Below are 8,689 nucleotides of genomic sequence, written 5' to 3'. Positions count from 1 at the left end.
TGGCATATAATATAATGAAATGAGAACAACCAAATGTCAATAGTCTTGTTTAAATAAATAGATTATCGCTACATAACAGAACAGTATGCAGCAATCAAAAGTTATATAGATGAATGCAGTATAATCCAGAAAGCTGTTAGTAAGATATTACTGAAATTAAACATAAAATCGAAAATATCTTTAAAATGCTTACTTTTTATAAAGTATTAAATATATATACAGGAAAAAAATCTGGAATGACAGACTCTGAAATATTGACCATGACTATTTCTTTGTTTTTTCTTAATTCTGAATTTTTCTTAATTCTGCTTAATTCATATGATTTACATTTTCTACAATGGAGATATAAATTTTATAGCAAAATGGGCCAATGCTTGAAATGAAAAGCAAGAAAACCATCTTTGCTTGCTAATAGTAATACTGCCCATTTGGACTGCATCTTTGTCAGTTTGGGCTGCTATAAGGAAAATACCATAGACTGTGGCTTAAACAACACACATTATTTCTCACTGTTCTGAAGGCTGGGAAGTTCAAGATCAAGGTGCTGGTAGATTCAGTGTCTGATGAGAACTTGCTCCCTGGTTCATAGACAGTGGTCTTCCAGCTGTGTCCTCTCAGGTTGGAAGTGGGAGGGAGCTCTCTGGGGTCTCTCTTATGAGGTTACTAATCCCATTCATAAGGGCTTCATCCTCACAGCCTAATCACTTCCCAAAGGCCCCACATCCAAAAATCATCACATTGGAGGTTTCAACATATGAATTTTGGAGGAACACAAACATTCAGTCCATAGCAGACTACTTGTGTTTTCAGCAGCACTGAGTGTCCCCCATCTCGCCGTCAGGCCCTGCTTTCCTGAGGTCCTGACCAGCTGCCTGAGCACCGCAGGATCCTTTAAGAACAAAATCCAGACCATTCTTCCTTACCCTGTGGAAGATTCTGCAGAAGCCTCTTACAGGGCCTTAGTTACTGTGGTGGCAGCAGCAATCCTGTGTCCTCAGGGAGGGAGGTTGTCATTGTTTTCCAGGTACAGATGAACAACACCATTAAGCACACAGCTAACAAGCATGGAAGGCCATAGTCAAAGGCATGGAACACCACTCTCCAGAGACTTCCTCGGACTCCGATAACTGTGTGATGCTGATACTCTCATGTTCTGTGAAGAGGAGTCTGGGAGTGAGACCCCGCACTAACTTTTTCATTTTTTATCACTCCTTTGAAATTTTGAACACATTGTTTTTGTCTTTAGAACACAAAGTTCTTATTTTCTATTAACAAATGAGAATTAAAATGTTTCACTAAGCTGTGCTGTTAGGTCCTCATTTCGATGAGATTATTTCTACTGAAACATTTAACTGGTTTATGCATTGACAATAATCAATACATTCGTTCCACAGTGAACTGAGAATCACATCCTTCCATTTAAAGGAATCACCTACATATATGTTATGGGTTCATTAAATAAAGCAAGTGAAACCTGTAGCTGTACAATATTACCAAAATACCATGCAGAATGCATTGTGTTTCCTTTATTGCTGATATAGTAATTAAATTCATGTGCTATAAAGTAATACAGAAAATCATTTCATTCCTTTCTGAATGAGAGTCACTTTTTCCATTTAGAAATTAAAATGGAAGAAAATGACTATATTTAAGACAAAGTGCTTTCAAAATGAATCCCAAAGAGGAGAATTCTGAATATGGCAGATTGTTGAAAATGTGAAGTTATTCCCTGCCAGGCCTTTCTTAAGCTCCAGCCTCCAACTCTTTTATCTGATTCTGAAACTGCCTCAGACATAATTGGGTTTCCTAAGACCTGTTTCTCTCACTGGACATCATTGTGAACAAAGAGGACCGAACTGGGAAAATAATTAATTTTAATGAGAGAGACACTGGGGAAGTCTGAGTGGCTTCCTCTGTTTTCTTTGATCTAAAATAATGAATGTTCATGCAGCAAATAGAGCAGAAGGGTTACAAACATCTAGTCCTAAACAGGGGTGGCACTTTAATACAATCTAATGAAATCTCCTTTGACAAACCATGTTCACAACTGGGTTTGTTCAACCATGACAGAACATCCTGGAGCTCTGTGTTTTTAATCTTAGTTTGTACCAAGTTGTATAACATATGCTCCATTAAAGGTACATGAAGGATGGGCTCAGTTATTTCTATCTCTTCAGGTACCAGATGCAGAATTTTCTCCTTTAGGTGTTAGGACTTATTTTTTCTTTTATTTTTTTCAACTTTTGTATAAAGACTCTCTTACCTGTACTTTCTCCTGACGTATTAAAGACTGTGAGCTCCCTAAGGTGCATACATTATTATGTTTGACATTGAACCCTAGCATCTCTCACTGTGATGGTGCACATGGGCTCAGTAAACCTTTATTAAAATGAATGAATGACTAAATCACTAGTAAGCCCATCACTGAAATGAAGCCACTGTTTACATTTTGCTTTCTTTCTTTCTAGTCTTTTATTTTATTTTATTTTAGGCGAGGCAATCCTTGGTTGACTTCACAGATTGCAAGGACCTTGTCAGCTCACAATCTCTTATTTTTTAATTTATTTTTTATACTTACAGCACCTGGTCTTCCTAGGTGGTCTCCCATCCAAGTACTAACTAGGCCCAACCCTGCTTAGCTTCCAAGATCAGATGGGATCGGGCTTGTTCAGGGTAGCATGGCCATAGACTCTTTCTAGTCTTTTATGTATATTTGTAGTAGCTAGGAAAGTAGCAGCATTCAAGAGGAACAAACAAACCCTGGCATCTTAGTGGCTCAAAAATATTTTTCTGGATAAATGAAAATGCCACTGTGGGCCACATGGCTTCCAAAGGTAGCTTTCCTCCAAGTTGTGACTCAGGGACCCAGGATGCTTCCATCTTGTGGCACTGTCACTTCAACACATGATTTCCAAGGTTGCTGCCAAAGAGAAAGAGAAAGATGGAAGAGGAAGTTCCACTTTCAATTATCTTAGTAAAGAAATAACACACTTCTTCCCGATCTGTTATCTTGGTCTGACTGGCCATCTGGCCTCCACCTAACTGTCAGGGCAGTTGAAAATGTAGTCATTCCATGCTGAACATTCTAAGAGTGAATATGCCTCTGCAATGTAATTTCTGTACAGTAGTCAATCATATGACTGTGTCATAATTATTTTAATCAATTCTTTATTGTTAAACATTATGGTAATTTTTAATTTTTGCATATTATAAATATGATGTGATTTAAGGGGGAAAACCCCCAACAATCTGTGCACATTAATGGTTATTTCAGGATAAATTGCTAGAAATAAATTACCTTTCCAAAAGAGGCTTTCTGATGTTTACAGTAGTAATAATCAACCAGGGGTGATTTAGCCACACTCCCTCAAGAACATTTGGAAATTAATAGAAACATTTTTGGTTGTCACAACTGGGGTGAAGGGGGTCTACTCATCTAGTGAGCAGAGGCCAGAGATGCTGCTAAACGTCCTACAATGCACAGGAGAGTGCCCCCATGATAAATAATTATCCAGCCCCAACTGGCAATATGGCCGAGGTTGAGAAACCTTGTTTTAAACAGCAAACATGTCCCCATGTGAAATACATAAGTCTTTGTGTGGTACCTCGTCATAGTGGTAACTGTTAACATTCTCATGGCACTTTACACTTTACAAAGGGATTTCATACATTTCATTTCATTTTTTTCTTTACCAAAGCCTTGAAGGTAGGCCAGAGAAAATAGTTGCCTGTTAACACTACTTTGGGCTGAGAATCCTAAGGATCAGAGAGGTTAAGGAATTTCTCTGTGCTCCCATGTGTTCTGAGATCTAAAGCAGTTCTCTGACTCTGACTTGGGTATGTTTCCCACAATGCCCAGCAGCTTCCCTGAGCCAGTAGTCTGTTAGGTCCTTCCCTGTGCACATAGGTGAGGTGAGGGTGACCTTGCTTAGAGAGAGAGAAACCCTTCACTCCTAGGTTCAGAGTCAGAGTGGGAAGGGAACCAAAGGAAAGAAAAAAGGAATAGAGGCAAGAGAAGAAAATTTGCCCTATTTTAAAATATTTCCTGGGGACAATTGTCTCCTTAGAAACTGGTTTCAGGGAATATCGAGAATTCCAGAAGATTGTATTTTATTAAAAACCAAAGAGAAAGAAGAAAGAGGTCAAGATGTGTTTGAAACAGGCACCCTCAATGTGAAAACTGGTTAGCAGATAACCATCAGTCTAGAGTTTCCCAGACTGTTGACAGGCCCTGCTGATTTTAAGGGGAGGTAGCTGAGACTCGGGCGTTGGGGTGGAAGCAGAGCAAAAAGGAAGGTTGAGTGGTTCTGGCCGCTAGTCCATTAGTGGCACCTGGAACTCATTTACAATTACTTCCTAAAACCATATCCAGTTGAACAAAAGCTTCTTTCATCATTTGGATTAGAAATGAATGCTCAAATAATCCTTTATGCCCTTTGCAATTTTGTTCAACATGTTGATTGGGTCCCTCTGAACTTGCTAACAGTAAAAATAAAAAACCAATCATCTCACAGCCTTGAAATTGAATTTTGTCTTAACCTAAATGAAACCCAACCAAACGTGCCTTTTGTGAATGCCCGCTTATTGTTTAAATCTCATGGGAGAAATTATATTTCAGTATTCATATTTTGTACAAATGGATTAGACTTATTATTCTTATTTTTATTGTTTCATTTAATTATTAAATTTTAAGACTATAATAGTATTTGCATATTTATTTTTACCTTTACCTTCTCTTTATGGCAAGTAATCTTTATTTTCCACACAAAGCAGAAATCTATTCTTTAAAAAATTATTTTTACAATAAAATTAAGTAAAACAGGGCCAATTTGAACAAAAGACATTTAATAATAGTGTAGATAGCACACAGAGGTGGTAAAAATTGCTGAAATTAAAGTTTGGAATGAATAGTGTCTGAGAAGAGCTGATTTAGCCACTGTGGAAGCTCATTTTTAGGGTCCTCGAAGCTAGTGCTACTTTCATGGTCAAGGTGACAGAGACCACTTCATCTTACTTGGGCTCTGAAACCCTGTGCCCAGCTGCCCACATCACGCTGATGTCCTCCTCATCCCACTAGGGCTCTGATGCCCTGAGGTGGACTGCTGTTACTGCCATCCCCCCATTGAAGATACGCTTGTCGCCTGCTGTAGCCTAACACTCTGTTTCTGGTCACCATCTTGTATGGATCCACTCCTTACTCTGCTCAGGCTACCCTAGCTCCCTCAACCCCACCCCAATACACTGAGGCCTACTTTACTCAGCCTTACCTAATGATATGCAAATTTTTAACTTTGAAGGGTTTTGCCAAATTGCCATCCAGAGAGATTCCACCAATTTATATCCTGCCATCAATGTAAGAGCACCTGTTTCTCTGACACCTTCTGCAATGCAGTGCATTATCATACTTTTAGATCTTTGCTAATTTGAGAAACAAAAAGTTTTTCTTATTTAGCTTAAACTGTGTTTGAAGAAAAATAAAGTACTTCTACAAAACAATTAGAACTCACAGTCTCATTAAAACCCAAAAGTATGATTCCATTAGCGCTCTTAATTTTTAATAGTAAACACCAAACTTTGTGAAAGAACGAAATTTCTTCGCTTATATAATAGCATATTTTCTTCTGTTTAATAACCAAATTTAGTTCCAGAAGCATATTGTTGGTCCCAGATATAATTGAAAGAAATAGCAAATTTTAATTTCTAATGGGACAAGAAAAATAACACATGAACAGTCTGTTTTGACTAGAGCAGTTGTCAAATCAATAATTAATGTTTGTATTTATGTCACTTTATCTAAAAAAAAAGAAAGATTGAATTTAGAAAGAAAAAAAGCACTGCCACGTGATAATAATGGAAGAACTAGCTCCTATGATCTTGTGTCCTAAGGTTTTGGAGAAAGTCAGAGTGCCACAATGTGCCCTTGATCTCAGAGCAGCTTCCAGCCTATATTTCATGATAACCAGTGGTGGTCTTTACAGAGCATTAACAGTTCATTAGAAGCAGCATCATTCACAGTGAAGCCCTTGCTACATGAGGCACCTAATGGGACCTCTGTTCCATTTGCACTTACCCAGTAAGTGGTACTAAAACATCTATTTATATTTCCCTGAAGATGGCTCTCCTGGCTGGATCAGAGCAGTCTGATGCAATTACCAGATCATTATTCCTCTTTAAGGGTGTGGTAGAGGTAGGCATGTGAATTGTAAGAACCTCTAGAAATAAAATGTAATATATTCCAAGGAACCCTGCCACTTATATTGAAAAGTAACAGAATTTTAAAAAGAAAATCTTAAGGATAGCTTAAGTTTTGTAAAATTTCCTAGATTTCACCAGATAACTAGAGATCGTCCAAGCCTGTGAATCTGGGGAAGAAAGAGGGCATTTTCCAGGCCCAATTCTGCATCTCAGACTCACTGTGTGTGTGACAGAAGATATTCTGGAATTTTATAAAAATTCTCTTGGCCCGCTTCATGGGAAGAGGGCATTCAAAAGGTTAAATTAATGTCAGCTACACTGATGAGACAGAACCATTATCATAGCAACACCTCATTTACCCAGCATTATTCATATAGAACAAGGTTTTCTATATGAATAATTTTCAAGATAACAGAGCATTTAAGATAACCAATGTAATTTTATTTTAAATATATTTGCTAATATTTTTTCTAATGTCATATTCCAAGGAATTCTAGAGCTAGAAAGTAGTGTAAAGGTTATCCAGTTTAAAATTCTCATTTTTTAAGCAAGAAAACTAAGGCAGAGTGAGGTCAAGAAATATATCCAAGGTCCTATGGTATCATGTCTGGAGCAAACAGAGATAGGAAGGTCACTACTAGCCATCATCAAGTAGGTTATAGCTTCATCCACCATGATGCAAGAAGTAGGGTTACAGGGGTCACTGAGATTAGTTATGGGAGAGGCCAGTAGTTGGCACAATCAAGATTCAAGGAAGTGAGGTGGAGATAGTGTTGGAAGACAGCATCATTTATTGGGAGAATTTCTGTTCATCTTTTAAATTTCTGTTTAAATGTCACCTTCCTGTGAAACATTTCCTGGCATTTCTTCCTTGTCTAAGAAAAAGTAGTTGTCCCACAGGTATATTCTCTTAGCCCTTTATTCAAGGTCTATCCTAGCACATATCATTTTGTATCATAAATGAGTGGCCTAAAGGAAAAAGCATTGTTGAATTCAATATGTGTGCCCTCAGTACACTCGGCATTGTCTGACATGTGGTAGATGCAAAAGATATATTAGTTGAGTAATTTAATAAATATGAGTGAATGATAAACAAATGAAAAATAAGCATAAACTGTGTCCTGATTTAGGTCAGGTTATGAACAACAGTTATTGGCCAAGGATGAAGAGGCCTTCAGGTTGGCCTCTTCCCTTTGGAGCCCAGGCTCCTGAGCTTTTCGAGGGGCTTTTGATTCTGGTTCACCTCTTACTCTCAGCTCAAACTCCCAGACAACTAAGATTATTAAATCACTAATCATAATACTTAGGACAAGTAACAACTGGATTCATTGATTCCTTAAAAAAAAAAATTATTGATTCCTTAATTTTTTTCACCAAATATTTATTGAGGGTCTGCCCTGTGCCTGGTGCTATCATAGGTGAATTCAACAAAGGTCTCACTCTTGTGTCTTTTACATTCTCGTGGGGACAAGACAATAGATATGTGGGTATATAATAAACTGTAAGATTGTGATGAGAATGGTGAAGACAAATAAAGCAAGTTGAGAGAAAGGGAGGGAGCTTGAGAGAAAGGGAGGGAGCAACATTTTAGAGAGCCCAGTCAAGGAAAAATATTTCTCAGAGGAGGCGACTCCTGAGGAGAAACTTGTTTTGCCTCTTATATGTCAAACCTGCAGCTTCTAAGATTCCAGGCTGATTTGGTCTATAAGTTATTTTCTGGATCCCCCGAGTCCTCTTTTCCACAGTCATTTTATTGCGTGACCCAGCCCATTTTTAATGTAGCGGTGATGGCCTAGGCTGTCAGGGCCTGAAAGCCATCTCTTTTCCTAAATGTCTTCCATCAGGTATGACAGTTCCCTCTATACAACAGATATTTATGAGAGCTCATCACATACCAGGAATTTGCCAGGCCTTGAAATGCAGACAGAACTGAGTCAGATTTGGCTGCAGCCCTCAGTAAACTTACAGGTTAGTGGGGATAGTAAATATGTAAATAAATAAGTGCAAAAAAAGTGTGACAGGTGCCTTGAGAGCTAGAGGTCCATGGGGACAAAACCCAAAGCAGCTCCTAAATCTGGAGATGCAGATAAGCATTTAGAGAAGGTGATACTGAACTAAGCCGTGAATGAGAAATAGGTATTTTCCAGGCCGACAATGGCATAATCAAAATAGAGGTAACAGCAAGGGTGAAATTACATGCTCAGAGTGGAAGTCCTGTTTGGACCTCAGATCTTTTGGTTTGAATCATTCACAGGCTGTGTCGTAGAGTAGAGGGACAGTAAGAGATGTTAGGGAAACTGATCAGGTAAGGGTCAGCCGCATGAAATGGGGACGAAGTGAAACAAGCAACTGGAAGACTTGCTGGTTGTCTGTTGCCAGAATCTTTGACTGGTTGATGAGGTTCTGGACCCGGAAATGGCAAGAGAATGAAACAAAAATTATCATTATTTAAGAATGTCAGTGCCAATGTAGGCATAATTGGATCTGAATCAAC

General features: G+C 38.3%; 1 pseudogene; it reads right to left on the bottom strand.

The window, feature by feature from the left end:
- Positions 1-2,571: 2,571 nt before the first annotated feature.
- Positions 2,572-2,690, bottom strand: LOC112474683 (annotated as a pseudogene).
- Positions 2,691-8,689: the final 5,999 nt, after the last annotated feature.

This window comes from Pteropus alecto, unplaced genomic scaffold (genome assembly GCF_000325575.1).
Source record: "Pteropus alecto unplaced genomic scaffold, ASM32557v1 scaffold7, whole genome shotgun sequence".
Lineage (NCBI taxonomy): Eukaryota > Metazoa > Chordata > Mammalia > Chiroptera > Pteropodidae > Pteropus > Pteropus alecto.
The sequence above is the reverse complement of the archived record's forward strand: the minus strand, read 5'-3'. Positions and strand labels throughout refer to the sequence as shown.